A 17,013-nucleotide genomic window follows, 5' to 3' on the forward strand; every position below is an offset into this window, starting at 1 on the left:
TCAGCTCCTTCTCCACTCTAAAGGCTTGAGCTGAAAGTCAAGAGAGGGCTGTAGATGCCAATCATATTCGTCTGCACTACAGCCCTTAAATAGAAACACATGAGCCGGATTGAAAGAGAGGGAGGTGGGGTGTAGGGAGAGAGGGGAGGGCGGGGAAGCATGTTTACTTGAAACAGAAGAAGAAAAAAAAGTTCTAGCGCCAGATCCTTGCTCAAATACAGCCACCCCCTGCCTGCCCCCCGCCAGCTCCGTGGTTCCGCATTCCCCGCAGCGGAGCAGCCCCAAGCAGGACAGGGGCACAGCACGCTCCAGCTTCCCCCTCTCCATCGCTCTTCAGTGCCTTTTTGGAGCCTTTGGACCAAACCTCTCCAGTTATTTGGTTTCCTCTTTGTACCAAGGGCTTTCGGCTGTCAGAGCCATTTATGAATGAGAGTAGGCTCTCACACAAACAGGGGCAAAAAAAGGCACAGAGTAACTGTTCTTCTCCCTTCCCCCACACTTCTGGAGTTTCTTCTTTTGTGTGTGGTTTTTTGTTGTGTGGTGGTTTTTTTTTTTTGGTTTGTTTTTGTGTTTTTTTTTTTGCCTCCCCCCCCCGACTTTTCCACTCCCAAACAGAAATTGTGCATTTTGGGGTGGAGCCGCAATGCAGGCAAGCCGCACTGCCAGACATGGAGGGAGACCTCCTTGCGCTGTTGCTCGCCGTACGAGACGCATCTCGGCTCTCCAGTGCAACATAAACAGTGCAGACCGGGCCTCTGCACTCCCAAGCCCAGGCACAGACCAACTGTGCTCTGCCTGGAAACTGCCTTGAAAAGTGAGGAAAACCTTCAGGACATCAGGGTTTTTTGATTTGCCCTCATTTGTACACTCTTCAAAGAGTCAGATCAGAGCAAAAAGCACCTACAACTTCTGTCTAAGAGCCAATATGCCTTAACGCAAAATTATTTTACAGGTTTCCTGAATTACAGCAACGTAGTAAGGCAGAGCAGTTTGGGTGAACAGCACTATCATACATTTTACATATTAAGAGGCAGTTCCTGTCTCTCTAGATTAAGATGCAGATGGAAAGGGGAGACAGAAGCAGATGTATGACTTGCTCAAAGTCCTATTTCACGTGATGTGGGCAGAGCCAGGAGCAGACTCCAGGTCTCCTGAATCTCTGATGACAAATTGGCTACAAGAGATGGGAAGGAAGCAGCATGGTCTGAAACTGTCCACCAGACAAGTCAGAGGACTGACAGCCAAGCACAGGATGCTCAGTGCTGCATTTCCAAACACAGCATGTTCACGTGCATTTGGGCTGAAGATGCAAAGTGATTCTACAGACAAATAATTAGCATCCCTGCCAAGAAAGAGGTAAAGACTGCATCAGCCATTAAAACAGCATCCTGTGAAAATCCTAGAACAAAAAAGCAATTAATTCAACCATTTCCTGAACGGAAACACTATCACAATGCCTCCCTTTGGACCAGAGTTAAGAAATCCAGAAAATTAGAAGACTTCCTTGCTCCCTAAGCGTGCCTCAATCTCCTCACGTTATGTAGGTTAATTTTCTTTAAAGAGGAGTCACCTCCTCTAGAATTCTGTGTTTAAGAGATTTAGCTTTTCTATAGATAGTTGAACCACAGCCAGTAGCAGGAATAGGGGCAGAAGACCATGAACTGACAACATTGAAATTTATACTAAAAATGTTCACTATAGCTGTTCATTCAAAATAAGCATCGTGTTTCTGTTCATGATGAATCAACTTGATTTGTGTATTCTGGTTTAAACCAGTGTTAATTGGGTTACCTAGAGTGTGATGAGCTACTTTCCCCTGTTTCACACAGCTTTCCACATAGTCCCTTCTCCAGTCCAGAATGGGGCAGAATTACCACCTTCCTTCAAGCTATTTATGCAACTAACACCTATTACCCCTACTTCATTTTAGTCTTCTTAAGATAAATACCAGTTCTCTAACCAGAAACAAAAGCTGACATGGCTTTATGTTGATGCATGTGCATCAGCAGAGTACTCAGTGTGTGGAAAGGCAAAAGGAGGGACCGAACAGTGGCAAAGGGAACAGGGGACATCCAGGAAGCTACTTGCTGAATAGACACCCCCAAATGTCTTCTTTCCTCTTATCTCCTAGACAGTTTTTATGGGAGTAGAGTAAGGAAAAAAAAAAAACGCCGAAACATAGGATTGGCTTGGTGGCAAGAGCGGTGTTCATGTGATGCACATGTACCTGCTGGGAACAAAGAGAGGACCAGGCTGGAGCACAGGCTGGCAAACACCTTGCTGTCAGCCACTAAGGCCAAGCCAGGGACCATGTGCCAGGGGAGCACCCTTGCCAGGAAACCTGGAGAAGCAGCACTTCAAATCCACCTCCGCAACTCTGGCTCCAAAAAAAGTGGGTTTACAACAGTCCAGCAAAATAGGTTATATCTGCACTCACATATCCAAAACCCAGCAGGACTTCACGATGCCGTTTACTCTGTCCTGCCTCAGATAAGGCACTCACTGCAGGAGGACTTCTTTGTCATTACAGTGGCAACATATACAATTGGGAGACTGTTTTAACAGAAGCTTGTATAAGTGTTACAGGGTTCCTATTTAGACAAAAAAAAAAGTGATAAATTCCTTGTCTAGGAATTAACCACAGTCAAACTCGTTCATTTACAGCTACAGCAGATCATGCCTAGAGGATATCCCCCTTTGGAGAGGTGGGGTCCCTGTGGCTCCTGGAGCAATGCTCGCCCAGGATTAGGGATTGCACAGCAGGGAAGACTTCAGTAATAGTAAAGGAGGAAAGAAAGGAAGAAGGAGAGGAGCAAAGAAGACAGAGAAACAGCTCTTCCCAGTAATCAAAAGCCTTAAACATTTTCTGGGTAGCCTGGTTTAGGCTGTGACTATATTCCCTTCAGGCACAGCCAGTAAGGTTAAAAAAAAACCAAAACCCACTTTAACCCTCCTCAGCCTTCCATCCCCCGCAAGCATCTTTTGATGAATTACTCCTCAACATTACTCAGGATGCCCACAACATTGCCGGTATCTTACGTCAGATTGCAGGTTTTCCCCCCTCAAAGGGGACTCAAAAGAACAAGACAGGCAACACCATAGAGAACACAGCACCAATTACACCCACTGCTGTGGGCGCTTCTGCATCCATGCCGATTAGTTCAGGTCTAGTTTCTAACACAGGACACAGCATTGCATTGAAAAGCAACAGCCTGCTCAGAGTGAAGCACACCGGAGAAGAGGGATGCAGAGTTGCATGAGTTCCCCAGCAAGCTCACATGCACACTGCAATGTCCCCTGACATTACAGCCCCACTTTTGTTAAAAGCCTCTTCAGCCCAGGCAGGAGAAATAGAGAGCAAAGGATAGGATAAGGCTGATTTGCCAGGTGAAGTTCCCCCCCTCCTCTCCCCCAAAAAAGCAGTATTAGTGTTTTGGTTTAGCTCCAACTTGCAAGCCCTCCCCAGAGCAGAGCACACGATAGATTGCTGGCTGAAATAAGAGTTTGCTTGCCTCTCCATTTCTTTTTGCCTCGAGTCTGTTTCCTGGTTAAAGTCTTGAGGATACCCCTCCTCCTCTCCATAGGGCTCCACTTTACAATCCTCCCGCTGCTCACCTCAGCGATTCCCTTCCTGGGGCTGGGCAGAAATGTCATCGGAGCGTGTCCGTGCCCCTCACAGCTGACACTATTAAGTGACACAGTTGCACCCTGTCCCCCTCACCAGGCAGTGGGGAGGGAGCATCATTCCCCCTGCTGTACTCAGAGAGCAGCAACTACTGTGAAAGCCTCCTAAATAAGAGCGCACAAGCACCCGTTCCAAGCAACGTCTTCCTCCTCCTCCTCCTATGTTGCAACAGCTAAGACCTACGATGGTTTTGCAATAGCCAAAAATTAAAACCACCAACTGAACTCCAAAAATAAAATCATCTGGATATGGAAATCTGAGAGTCCTGATCTTTGCCAGAGTGCTCTGTTGTTATCAGGCTATAAACATGTCTGCTCTTTTAATCCATGCAGTGCACAAGTTTTTATATTGCCCTTTTATGATTATCAATCAAGTGTTTACAGATTCAGACTAAATGAATTAGTACTGGGCTGGTCAGTGGAAGTTTTGCAGAAGCAGCCAAAACCACAGAAACGGTCAGTGAACACCATAAGGATGATTCACAGCTGAACAACCAACTGGCAGGTAGTAGGGCATAACTGCTAAAGACACGTGCAGGGTCTGCACTCAGGGGTATCTGGCAGAAAGCATCCCCAAGTGTCACGGTTTTCCACATGATAAAGTCAGAGCTTTGCACTTTTCTGCACATAGGGAGGAGGAGTGACTGTGGTAGCTTGGATCTAGAGCTGTGGTTTTTTGTTAAAGCCAGTTCTTGAAGGGTAAGCCTTTATGCATCTCTGGAAAACTCCTTTTGGTGAAGGAGGAAAAAAAAAAAGAAAAAAGAATACCCAGAACAGCAGCAAGCCTACATAACATCTCAAGTCAGTCTATCCCCTCACAACAATCATACGCCCAGCTCTAAACACAGAGATTTTCTTCACCTAAAAACTCTACCTCTTTTCTTTCTTATCAGAAGGACGACATCATATAATAAACAAACATATTAAAACCGCATGTTTTCTTTGAGCCTTCCACCAGCAGTCTATCCCCAAGTATTTTAAGACAGAGCTTAGGTCTGCCTAAATATTGGGTTAAATGTCTATTGCACACAAGATGAAAACCAGACTTTACCATGTAAAGCACATGAGATTACACAAGAGCTCACGATCTCACAGGGGTCTCAGAAAAGCAGTTCCTAAAATAACCCGTTCCTAGAGTAAGCAGTGAGACGAGACTGATGAAGCCTCCTACAAATCTCCTTGGGGACAATACGGATTCAGATCAAAACCATGCTTCTAAGCCTAGGATCTCTCTTCTATTCAGAGAGTGGTTTTTGTTTTGTTTTGGATTTTTGTTTGTTTGTTCTTTTGGTTTTTGTTCTTAATGTGCCCTAAACAATCAGGTCTTTGACTGATCTCCTGGATACTCCTGCATTCCAGCCTGTCACTTTTCAGCCCCCTTCCCACTTACCAAAATTCAGGCTATATTTGCATGTCAATTATTCTTGGAGGTAAAAGGCCACTCACAGCTTGTGGCAATACAAAAGGGAATTCATCTCCATCCTTTCTGCCAGACAGGAATCCCCCCAGTCCCAGCAGTGTTTAACTTCAGAAATCAACAGTTCTTGGTGTAGCAGTCCTGAGCCACAAAGCTTTAGGGACAGAGACAGAAGTTCAGCACCACACATAGCAACTAAATGAATTCAGGACAAGTCCAGTCCAGTCTCCAGGTCTTAACAGTAAAAGAATACTGGCAAAAATCCCTTTGCCTCATTATAGATGAAAATAAATGTTCCGATAAGTCTATCAAATGAGTTATTAATATGCTATCATTTCTGCAGTTATTCCCCGAGCTTGGCCAGGTAGCTCTTTTTATGAAGAGCAAAGCAATTCTGTTGTGTTTTCAGGAAAGAGCTTCAGAAGCAGGTGACACCCTTCTATTAGGTATAGATGGGACTGAAAGCAGAAGGGGAAAGGTTTGGATCTGACTGCTTAAGTAATTCACAAGACTTAAAGCCAGAGAAGTTTGGCCTAAAACCTTGTCCAAATCCCAAAGAATGCCTGAGAATAAAACAAGGTTGAGCACCATGCACCCAGTGATGGCCAGGTCAGCATGCAAACCCTCTCACCCCAGGTTATCAGCCATGATTAATGTACAAGAAGTTTCTCCATAAGCGAGCATCCATACATACACCCTTCTCAACTCCACAGCGCTCATGTGCTCTGCAAGCCTTTCAGTACATGGGGCAATGGCTTCCTTGAAGAGTAGCCAAAACTCTACAGTCTTTCTTGTTATCTTTCTGGCTATACGTGCAGAAATTTCATATAGATGGGAACTCCATGAGCTGCATTAACTCCCTCCTGGCCCCCTGGGTTGCTGCTACAAACAGCTACAGGGAGCCCAAGCCAACAGCATGCATTGCCACCAAGAAGGGTACATTACCAGCCATCATAGCAGCAGAAAGTTAACCTGATGCCTGCATTAATTCCCCAGCATTACGTGCGCATAGTTTTTTCTAGCGCTTCTAAGAACCAAGATCTGGATAAGCCTTCAAGTGGCAGCTTTAAGGTAGACTGTGGCTTCCAGCACTGGAGTACGTGTCTGACGCACAGCTAAAACCAGCAGCAAAATACAACCCCCATAGGGAGCGTGTCAGGAACGAACTTGGCCCATAGTAAATGGCAGGCACTCTCAAGCAAGTGCTCCAGTTCAGTTCTTCCTCCTTTACAGTCCTCAGCAGCATTTCCAACAAAATCCTGAAAAACGGATAAATTCAGTGCTGACCTTTGCCAAGTAGAGCTTGTTAGTCTCAGGATTCTTATTTTTTATTTTTGATCTGCTAGGTTTTAAGACAGAGCCAAGAAAAATTAGAGGCAGGAGGGTGAAAGGAAAAAAAAAGTTGAGTCCTCTTTCCACTCTTTCTCGGAAAGTTGGCTCTCTGAACAGTGCTTCCAACCAACTAGGTTACAGGTAGCAACAGTTAAGAATACTTAAGTATTTTGCACACAAATCTGTTAAACTGCTTGGAGATTTTCATACAGCTGCTAGACAGGGTCTTCCACCAGGCTGAAGTCACCTATATTCTCTGGCATTTGCCCTAGTCCTGCTCAGCAGTGCAACACATTCACATTATTCCACATGGCACGAAGCAGACTAGCCAAGGAATTTAATGGCAGTTGGGGTGACTCAAACTACTGCCCCACCACAGCACCTCTCAGGATCTGGCTTTATGGCACCCATCTTTTTCCAAAGTAAAAAATCAAACCACTTGCAATGCTTGGTTAGAGTCTCTACTTCATTGAGCAGGTTCATACCCTCAGCTGGAGCTCGGGCAGCACGAAACTGGCTTCTGTTCCAGTCTCCAACTCCCAGCCCCTATAGGATACAGGTAGGTACTATGTGGGTAAAGATCACATTCACATTCAAGTCTGCTCCATCAGCCTGTCACACTAGGATACAGCCCATGGCTGGTCTGGACTGAAGAGTAGCTGTGTTGGAAACTGGGGATGAGAAGTAAGCTGAAAGGCCACATGAACTGGAATGGCGTGGGGAGCTAAGAATCTGCCAGATGTACCAGAAGACTTCTGAGCAGGATTATGTATCAACATTTACCTTCTTGAGCACCATGCAATGCAATTAATCACTTACATTCACCTTACCATCATGCACAGATTTTTTTTAAGCCAAACTAGCAACATGCATTTAGCTAAAAGCAGTCAGCAGAAGGGAAGAAACTTGTATCTATTAAAGATTTCACTTCCTCGCCCTTCAAGGAGGATGAAAGTCTTGGCATTCAATTTGTCAGTTTACATATAGCAACATGAAACATCTCAACAGATGTAGAGAGTCAGAGAAACCCAACCTCACCCCCTAGCCAGGTAATCTGAGGGCTTGTTGTTTCCCAAGTGACATCACCTCTTCTGTCTCATCCTCAACACATTTCTCTCCTGCTCAGTCTTGTTCTGTTTCTCTCTCTCTGAAGGCCTTGGTGACCTATCAACCACCACACTCCCGTGACTGAATACTTCAGATATTTCTGCACTTTTATTTCCAACTACCACCCTGAAATTAGACCTAAATCAGGCAGAACCCCCCCTCAAGGATATATCTGTCAAGGACAGCATTTCTGAAATCACAGCAGTCTTGCTTACTAAAAAGCTCAGACAAGCAAACACTCATCCATTTAGGATGGTGGGATTTTGTTCACATACTTTGAACAGAGCATGAACTTGAATATTTACTAAATCAGGTATGGAAAGCAGCACAAGTGTTTCCGTCTTTCATTGCCTTGAGACCTATGTGTGGCCTTAACTGTCTGGGCGACCAGGCCAGCATCCTGTACAGACACAGAGTCTGTGGCTCATGATCATTTTCCTTAAGTCTGAAGGAAAAAAAAAAAAAAAAAAAAGACCTCTTCTCTGGTATTCCATGTCAGGTGACAAATGTTTGCAGAAGAAATCCACTGGTTACTCAGGAGAAGTTTTGATTCATTATATTAGAGAGCTTAGTTTTTGCCTTATATTGGACTACTCCCCAGACCCTGGCACCTCACTCAGAAGTCGTTTCCCCACTCCCTCCTCCCTCCCAACTCCTTGTGACAAGGAGTCTGATGCTCCCATAAAAATTTTGCATCTTCCTCAGAGTCCCATGTTTTCCATATAAAACCTTTTCTACTTACCATGGAAAAGCAAGAGCGTTTCAGAAGAACAAAGAGGACATAGTCATATTTCTCTCCTTTATCTTGACCCATAAGATTTCTCACTTTTGCTCCTCTTCTTTCCTCCATCCCACATGGGATAGTGAGAGAGCAGCTGTGCAGGTACTTAGCTATGGTCAGGGTCAACCCACCACAAGAAGGGAAGCTGCTTTGGATTGTGGCTTTGAGTTGGGCAAGGAAGATAACACAGCTAACTATTATCCACTGCTAGCAGCAACATCAAGATGAGGCAGCAGTCAGAAAAGCAAAGTTCTTCCTTATCAGAAACCGTGCATCATGAAAAACCAATACAAAAGTAGACAACAGATCCTGGATACCCACTGTCAGACTCACATTCAAGACGACTCTAAAACCACACACAGTTTGAACTACAGACTTCTCTTTTTAATGGCATGCAGAACACAAAGACAAGAATTTACCTGGAGTGACACTCTTTTTTGGAGTCTCAGACAAACTAGACATCCAAACTTGAAATCCAAGAAGAGGGCAGCCATGAAAAGAGAAAGTAATTAGAGAAACAAGAAAACAGTCATATCAGAAAGTTTGAAAGTTAGTCAAGACAGCTTTGAAAGAAATGTGAAGTTTTTCATCAGAGTAGTGTTGGCATGATGGGGACTCAGTTAAAGGTCAAGTCATAAGAACCACCCAATTTTTTAATGTTTTAGGGGGCTTGCAGGACTTATGACAGTGATCTGTAGGGATCCAATTTTGAGATCTTGGAATAAGATATGCTGTGAGCTTATTCCCAATAGGACAGGGAATGCATACCAAGAGACAGTTTAACTTATTAAGCTTCAGACCTGCAAAAGTATTTAGCTTTGCAGCTGTTAATGATCCCCAAAAGACCAACAGGCAACTCAGAGATTGAGCTTAGCAAACACATGCAAGTTTCTACAAGCACTTTGTTACCCTGGAATAGCATTAAGGAAAATAACAATAGACAAATAATACTCCATGGAAAAAAAAAAGAAAGAGTACAAAGCTCCAATAAAAGATACATTCAAAGTATAATGAGAAATACCATTTTTTAGCCAATGAATATGAGGCAGCTTTCTCCTTAACCAGGTTTCTAACAGAGTTGCTACCAACAAGGTCAAAAGATTTCCCTCCCCCTCCATGAAATGCAGTGTAAATACTTGGCTTGGGATTCTGGGAATAATCTTTTAGTGTTAAGTGTTGGGGGTTTTTTGTTTGAATACACTGGAAGCATGTCTTAAAAGTTAGCAGGTTTGCCCCCATTTCTATGTAAGAACCAGCAAACATCCCCCTTCTGTGGGATGAGGGAGCAGAAGGGCAGCTGTTACTCTCACATTGCCTGGGAGAGGTGTTTATATGACAGGCTAAGAATTTCCTAAATTCTGACAAACAATTCCAAAATGCAGTTTTAAAAACTCATTTGCAATGGGGAACCCAGTTCTGGACTCAATAGTGTAACAACAGAGAAGAGTGACCCTTCAATCACTTGGAGAGTAGGACAAGCTATACTGGTGGCCTTGCCTATTTGATTTGTTGCTGTCTCTTGACCTGCAGAATATCAAGACAGCCAAAAATCAGTAATAGATTCCTAGTACGTATGTAACTGACAAATTGCTAGCATGATACAAGACATAAGAAACAGCTTTCAAAACTTCCCACTGGAAACCAGAGGTCCAAGAAACACATTGCTGCATTTCCTCAGTGCTAAGGGAATGGTGAGGTTTTGAAATCCTTTCTTTAGATCAGGCACACTGTTTTCATTGCGTTAAAGCAAAACTGGAATTCAGGTGGATTTGGTGTTTTGCTTACTTCTCAGTAAGTTCTCAATAGTGGCAGTTTGGAGAAAAAACCTGAAGTCTTCCAACAGTCTAACTCCCAAACCCATGCACTGCACTGTCACAATACAGTACAAAATACACTGTGGTAAAATTACAATAATTTACTTTGGATTACCATTTAAGAAAGCAAGAGAAAAAGGCTCTGCATTGGTAGGCTACAACAGGAAGTCATCTGGCAGGGTAACTTGTGCTCTAGGTTACGGAGGGAATATACAGCATGTTTCTATTACAGACCCGGGGCACGCACAGGAAAGGGTGTGAAGGAGTTGTCAGCAACTTGTCTATTAGCTTTTGAATAGACTTCCACTGCCTTCAGGAACAGGACTATGAACTTCAGTCAGCTGTCAAGATCTTTTTCCAGACAGAAGAACCTGAATACAGCAGCAATAAATAAAGCAGAAGATGTATTGCAGGAGCAGCTGGGAAGATTTCAAACACTCTGGCCCTATCCAAGCTGGCAGCAAAAGGCTGAAACAGCCAACAATTAAAGATAGAGGGAGTAAGCTGCGCTTAACACAAGCTTAGGGCTACCCTGGATCTGTCTGCCCAAGAAGGGAGAGTTCAAACGTAGATCCACAGTAGCTGTATCTACAAACACCCCATGAGAGATCTCAAGGAACCAAACTCACCATAAAAACCAGTTCTCTTGGCTACTATAATCTTTTTTAAAATTTCTTTTTAAACAAATTATTTTTTCTCCTTGTCAAAATCATTGGTCTAAGCCAGATTAAAAGGACAATCTAAGTATTAACTGGTAAACAATCCCACGGGTCCCCAACGTGGGCTCCCCAGCCCAAGCAGCAGCATAAAAGCAGCAGCACTTCTCAGCTGCCCCAGCCTGACAGCAGCTAGATGCGGATGAGGTTGCTTCTGAAGAAGACAACTAGCATATTTCAGCTGCTCCTGCACATCTGCTTAACATTAAACTTCCTTCTTGGGGATTTTTTTTTTTTTTTATTCCAAGACATTTAAGCTCTAATTGCTACCAGCTTCTAAGAGTTCCCCCTACAAATAATAAAAATATCAGACATTAGTGATGGATTCCACTTCACAGAGAGCTCAAATGAAGAGCCGCGGAGGGAGCCAGGGTATGGGGAGGAGGTCAAAGGCCCCAGAAGCACGCTGTGCCCAAGCCAACAGAACACAAGCTTTGAACAGCCACGGGTTTCCCCTTTAGGACAGTTTTACTGGAATTCTGCATGGGGCTTGGAGCCGGTTTCCAATGGGATTGGTAACGGTAAACGAACAAACCCTCGCTTCCTGCCTCTCCTCTCCCCCGTTGCTGCACGGCTGAGCACTGGCTGGTCTCAGATGACTTGGAGGTGGGGGGGAAAATCTCAGTATTTAGAAGGGAAATTAAAGTTGCCGGCTCAAAGCAAGCCACTCCTAAGGCATCAGTATCCTGATTCTGCTGCTAACACCAACCCCCACAGCCCTTGCTGCAGGCTTCAGCTGGAGCCAGAACAAACCCCTCTGATGTGAATTTTTTTTAAAAGCTCAAAAGAAACACAGGTCCATAAATTACAGCTAAGCCACGGGGCCGAGGCAGTTGTGAAGAGCACAGAGGAGGCTCCCCTTCAGAGCTGCACTGTACAGAAATAGCATCAGAGGTTTGTTGCTGGAAGCACCCACTGAACCCTATCCCATCTGAGCTGCCACCAGAGGTGGGCAACCCCCAGATGGGTCAGCTTGGCTCCTCAGGTGGGCAAGGAAGGAAGGAGTTGCAGGGGGCAAAAGTTTTAAAGACATAATTAAGCTGGTTGCTGTGGTAAACTAAACACATGAAACAGATTATTTTAGATTTCACCAGAAGCTTTTCTGCTGCCAGTGAGATTGGTTCATTTGCTGCTCCTCCCACCACTGGCAAGAGAACAGGCACCAGACTGCTGGGGACCAACGCTTTGCACTTGTGATACAGCCCCACTCATCTCATTTTAGCAGCAGACTGTTTGTCTTGTGTGCAGTTAGAGCTGAGCGAGCTTCAAGGAAAACCTACAAAAGCTAGAGTCATCAAGTTGAATGCATGAGCTCAATGCTATTGAAATCCAGGAGATGCTACATTCATGGTTCACATCAGTACTGCACATCTAGTTGGGTCCCTGGTCCAGCAGGTGCACAGAAACTCTTCCTCCACAGGCATCTTAGCAGTAGCTACTGATGCAGGTTTCTTTTTGTTAGTAACCTTGCTTAAAATGTTCAGTTCAGTGTTGAGTCTGGCATCTATTATTTAATACCGCTGTAAAGGCCAGAAGGAACACCATCCTAAAGATCCACATCACTGGGGCTATCAGGGACCTTTGTAACAAACTGTTTTTTAAACTAGTGTCTTTATAGCTGTCTGGCCTGTTAAGCTAGATATTTCCCAACAATATCCCTGCAGTAATTCTGGGGAATTGGATCAAACTGGTCGGGAGTCTCAGCATGGTTGTAGTTCTGGTCATGTAGCCCTCACCCCAAATGATTTTTGTGCATAGCTGAGAAGTTAGCATGGGCCAAAGACAAGTCCCAACAAGTGATCTGGATGTGGCTACCTTGCTTTGGAGAGTAAAAAAAGAGTTTAATTATGCAGGCATGACCTGTTCTATGGAAGGTACCTTCCACAGGAGATAACAGTCCTAGGTCCATTTAATTAATAAAACTCTTTTGTTCTCATGAAGTCTTATCTTAAACATCACTTGTTAATACTGAAATCTCCCTGCAGCTGTTACGGTGCACCTTAAAATACTGAGAAAAGGATTACAAGAACAAGTGGCCATGCTGAAGAGATGCTAACATCTGAAAGAGATGGCCCCTTTCCAACAGTGATCAATTCTGTAGGTCATTAGTCCTCTCCATGAGGAGGTACTACTGGCTCAGTTATTCAACGACCACAGTGGTGAGTGCAGCTGAGCATTTTGCAGATTTGTTTCCCAGACATACACCCTTCCTGTCTTAATTGGAAGGGTGAAAAGAGACTAAGTAGTACAATCTCAGAGTAAACTGAAACTATATTGGTTTCCTGGGAAGTGCTCCGCTCCATGTCAGAGAACTTCATTGGTAGTCCAGTAGCTGGCAGTGATTCCTCACACTGGAGCTGGGGGAAGTAAATGATTCTTCTACTCATCACTGTTCAAATAAGCATTATGAGAAGAATGGGGGTGTTCTCATCCCAACAGTGGTATTTGATAAGCCAGCAAGAAGTGGGCTGACCAGGCTGTCCTTAGAAGTGGCCAAGAGCTTTGTTCACTGTAATGTTCGTCACATATGGCAGAAGTGGAAATTAAGCCTTTATTTCAGTCCAGATTTTAGAGGCCAAGCTCGCCAAGGCATTGTACAAATGAAGTGCCATGTTGTTGTCCCCGGCACTCAGGTGGGACACCTTACTGCCCAGAGCAGGTAAGGAACCCCAGAGGGCCAGGCTCAGTCTACTCAATCCCTCCTCTGGCTCCTCCAGAGCTTCTTGCTGGGATTTTGCCTTCACTTCTCCCCTCATCGCTTACTTTCTGCCCTCTTCAGACAAGCTGAGGAACAATCTCCTCCTCCTGACAAGGTAAGGGTGGTCATCTATGCAACCAAAAGCAGGAAGCTCAGTGAGGAACCCCAAAACTGTGGGCTTGTTTCTGCTCCCAGACACAGTACCATGCTGAGTGTTCCCGCATACCCTTGTGAGCCATCTCCGAACCCTTCATCCCCCAGACCCATTGACCATCCTTTGTCAGCCTGTCTCCAGGTTTCTCTCCTCTAGCCCCTTCCCCTTCAGCTGGGGCTTGACGTTTTGGCTAAGTGGGAAGGCAATAAGATGCAATAGTACTAGATTAGGGGAGGGACAAAGGAATACTTGGTGTTGCTAACCTCCCCCAGGAAAGGAAGTACTTTTATCAGAGAATTACTCTGATAGAGTCTACACGTAGCTCTACAATATGGCTGTAAAAAAGCTTGGGAAAAGGAAAAATGCAGACGAGCCTTAATCTGAATTGGAACCATTTTCACACATTCCTGGCTCACACAATTAACTCATTCAATTAGGCAGAGAACAACAGATAGCCAGAGAAATGGGAGGATGGCACAGAAAGGTTCCAAGTGTTTTGATCCATTCCAAGCACTACCACTCAAAGCACCCTGGTGAACTGCACCATTGATGTTTCTCCCTCCAGGCTCCAGAGACCTAAACAAAAACCAACATTTGTGCCCAGTGCCTGACCCAGGGTGGGCTTGGTCAGCCATTACACTTCCTAGGTACCACAATGACAGATTGATTTACTACTGTAATTGCTGGGCAAGCAGCAGCCACCCCTGTCCCTCACCAGAGCAACTTAAATAAGCTTTCCTTGCTCTTATGTCTGTGGGATGCTGATGCATCATGTTTAAAGCAAGTGTTTTAAGATAATCCTTGAAGGAATACAGAGAGAGAGATATATATATTTCCCCCCACTGGGAGACTGCGTTTTAAAGAAAACCTCTCGTCCCTGCAGAGATATCTTCTCTTTATATACTTGAAGCAGAACATCACCTCCACTCCACATACCATCTGTTCAAGAGGTAGTATCTTAAAGGGCTACATCTTGAAAAAAGATATTTGACTAGTAGATTATCAAACACTCATGCACTTTAGCTGGATTTGCATAAGAGGATTGGCAGCAGGCATTAAATAAGGCTTTTAATTTTAGTCCTATTCACCAAGTTCAGCCCCACCATCAACACTCAATGCAGGGCTTGTACTTGGAAGAGGTGCTGCATTCGTGCAGGGGGTGGGGGCAGGTGTGCTGAGCCACAGTGATGAACCCAGCAAGCACCTTCCTCTCACCAGCAGAAGTGGCCGCTCCAGGAGCTGCTGGGGCTCCTCACCTCCCCAGCACCACGCTGCAGACCAATCTCAGACCACTTCCACTTGCCACGTAAGCAGAGCAGCCTGGCGTATGCTAGACCCACACACACTGCTTGGAAAATGTTCACATCTGGCTTTCACGTGATGCAAGCGTGCCTCAGAAATTCATCATCTGGATAATTCACTCCTGCAGGAGAGAAATCATCAACCAGAGAGCCCTTTCCACAGTCAGAACAAAGCAGTGGGGCAAGAGGATCGTGTGCTCAAACTGCACAGTGACACTCACCAGCTGCATTTCCACATTCTCATATAGTCCTTGGTCTTTTCTGAGAGTACAAACAAAGAAAACTTAGTCCTAATTTTCTACTCTGTTTACTTCTGCAAGAACCCATCTTAATCCCATTCACAGACCCAGAAGTATCCAGGATTGTTTAGTTTTTGTTCTGGCAGCCACAGCTCATATTAACTCTTTCCACATGGCAAGCAAGGACTGCTTTCCACATGATCACTGTGGTACAGCCCCTGCACACACAGTTTTGTAGCAGTTACCAGTTTTGCTGGGAAGTGCCTAGAATATCTGAACGCTAATCCACATCTGCAGCTGTACAAACCAAGAGTATCACCCCTCCGAGTTAAAAAAAAAAGAAAAAACAAACCCAGCCTCTAACACTGCTGAGGAGGAAGGCAGAGAAGCCCCAACCATTGCATTTGAAAGTCACAGGTACGCACACACACACTAGGATTCATGCATGGCTCAAAAAAACCCCCACCACATCACACAACAAAAACCAAAAAACCCCCAGAGTAAGAGTCAAATCCCAACTATGAAGAAGTCACTGCCAAGCACAGAAAAGGTACCACAGCTCGGCATTTCCAGGCAGCCTGTTTTAACCAGCGGCAGACTGAGCTAGCCAGTTGACGTATACATTATAACTCCCGCTGAACACCTTTATAGTAATGCTTCCGGCCATCTCTGGTTAGATGAGCTATTCCATCCAGAGCAGACTGGTGAGGATTTTGCCTGTCACACAGCCTGGATGCAGGCCAGCCAGAACATGACAGGTATAAAACCATGCACAAAGCTGGAGGCACTTAGGGAGTGCTATTTTAGAGGTGAGTGCTCTCAATAGCCTAAAGACACACACTCTACCATCCAGGTTTCCTTCTCGCAAGAGAGATTCAAGTTTCAAGTGCTCACCAGCCTGAGACTAAGTTATCTAAAACACCTAGGTAAGAGGTCTGCTCCTCTCAGCCAGCCAGACCCGTCTGTGCCACGTACAGATTCCTGCAAAAGCTGAGGATCATCACCCTCCACTCCAGCTCCCAAGTGGATTTCTCACCTGCCTTATCTGACATGCCAAAATCAAAATCCAATACCACACAGTTCTCTTCATGCAAGAGAGGAAAAACCCACACAGGCAGTGTTAATACCATCTGCCACCGACAGACAGAGGAGGAAGGCAGAACAGGAGCAGATGGAAAATAGAGAACTCCTTAAAACCATGAGAAATGCCGTTACATCCCCTATGCTTGGCGCTCAGCTGAAGGCTCTCTGAGGCATTTGCAAGGGTGGAGGCTGTTCTGCCATGGCTGTGCTCAAGCCACACCTCATACTTGGAGTCCTTCCCTGCCTGCCCAGCCTCCCTGCCCTCTCTCCCTGATACAGGGCTCCGTGCAGCATCGACGCTGAACAGGGAACGGCAAAGAGCACAAACACATTCCTTTCCCTAATCCTGTACCCTGTCCCTACACTTCATTTTAAAAGCCAAGGAGCAAAACAAAAAACCCACACAACACACAACTCTTCTTCTCTTATCCCCTCTTCCTCCCGCCCCAGCATATGGGCCACCCAGAAGACGGCGATCCTATACATCTAATGGGCCACATGTCTCATCAGCAGAAAACTGAAGCAGTGGAGAATAAATTCTCCTATCTGCTCTTCTCTTCAGTAGCCTCAGGCAGAAGTCCAAAGCATTTCAGTTTAAACAGTGACTTTAAAAATATGGTGTAGAAGAAGTGCAAGATCAATTTCCTCCTGCCAGAATACCACAGGCTGGATTTGGAGTGGACAGAT

At 45.0% G+C, this 17,013-nt stretch overlaps 1 protein-coding gene across 1 annotated transcript in view; it reads right to left on the reverse strand.

Annotated features, from left to right (window-relative positions):
* Positions 1-17,013, reverse strand: part of SH3PXD2A (SH3 and PX domains 2A) — a 182,044-nt gene that overhangs the window by 64,567 nt on the left and 100,464 nt on the right. The gene's annotated exons all lie outside the window — the stretch shown is intronic.

The sequence above is a fragment of the Cariama cristata genome, unplaced genomic scaffold, assembly GCF_000690535.1.
Source record: "Cariama cristata isolate BGI_N322 unplaced genomic scaffold, ASM69053v1 scaffold9588, whole genome shotgun sequence".
Classification (NCBI taxonomy): Eukaryota; Metazoa; Chordata; class Aves; order Cariamiformes; family Cariamidae; genus Cariama; species Cariama cristata.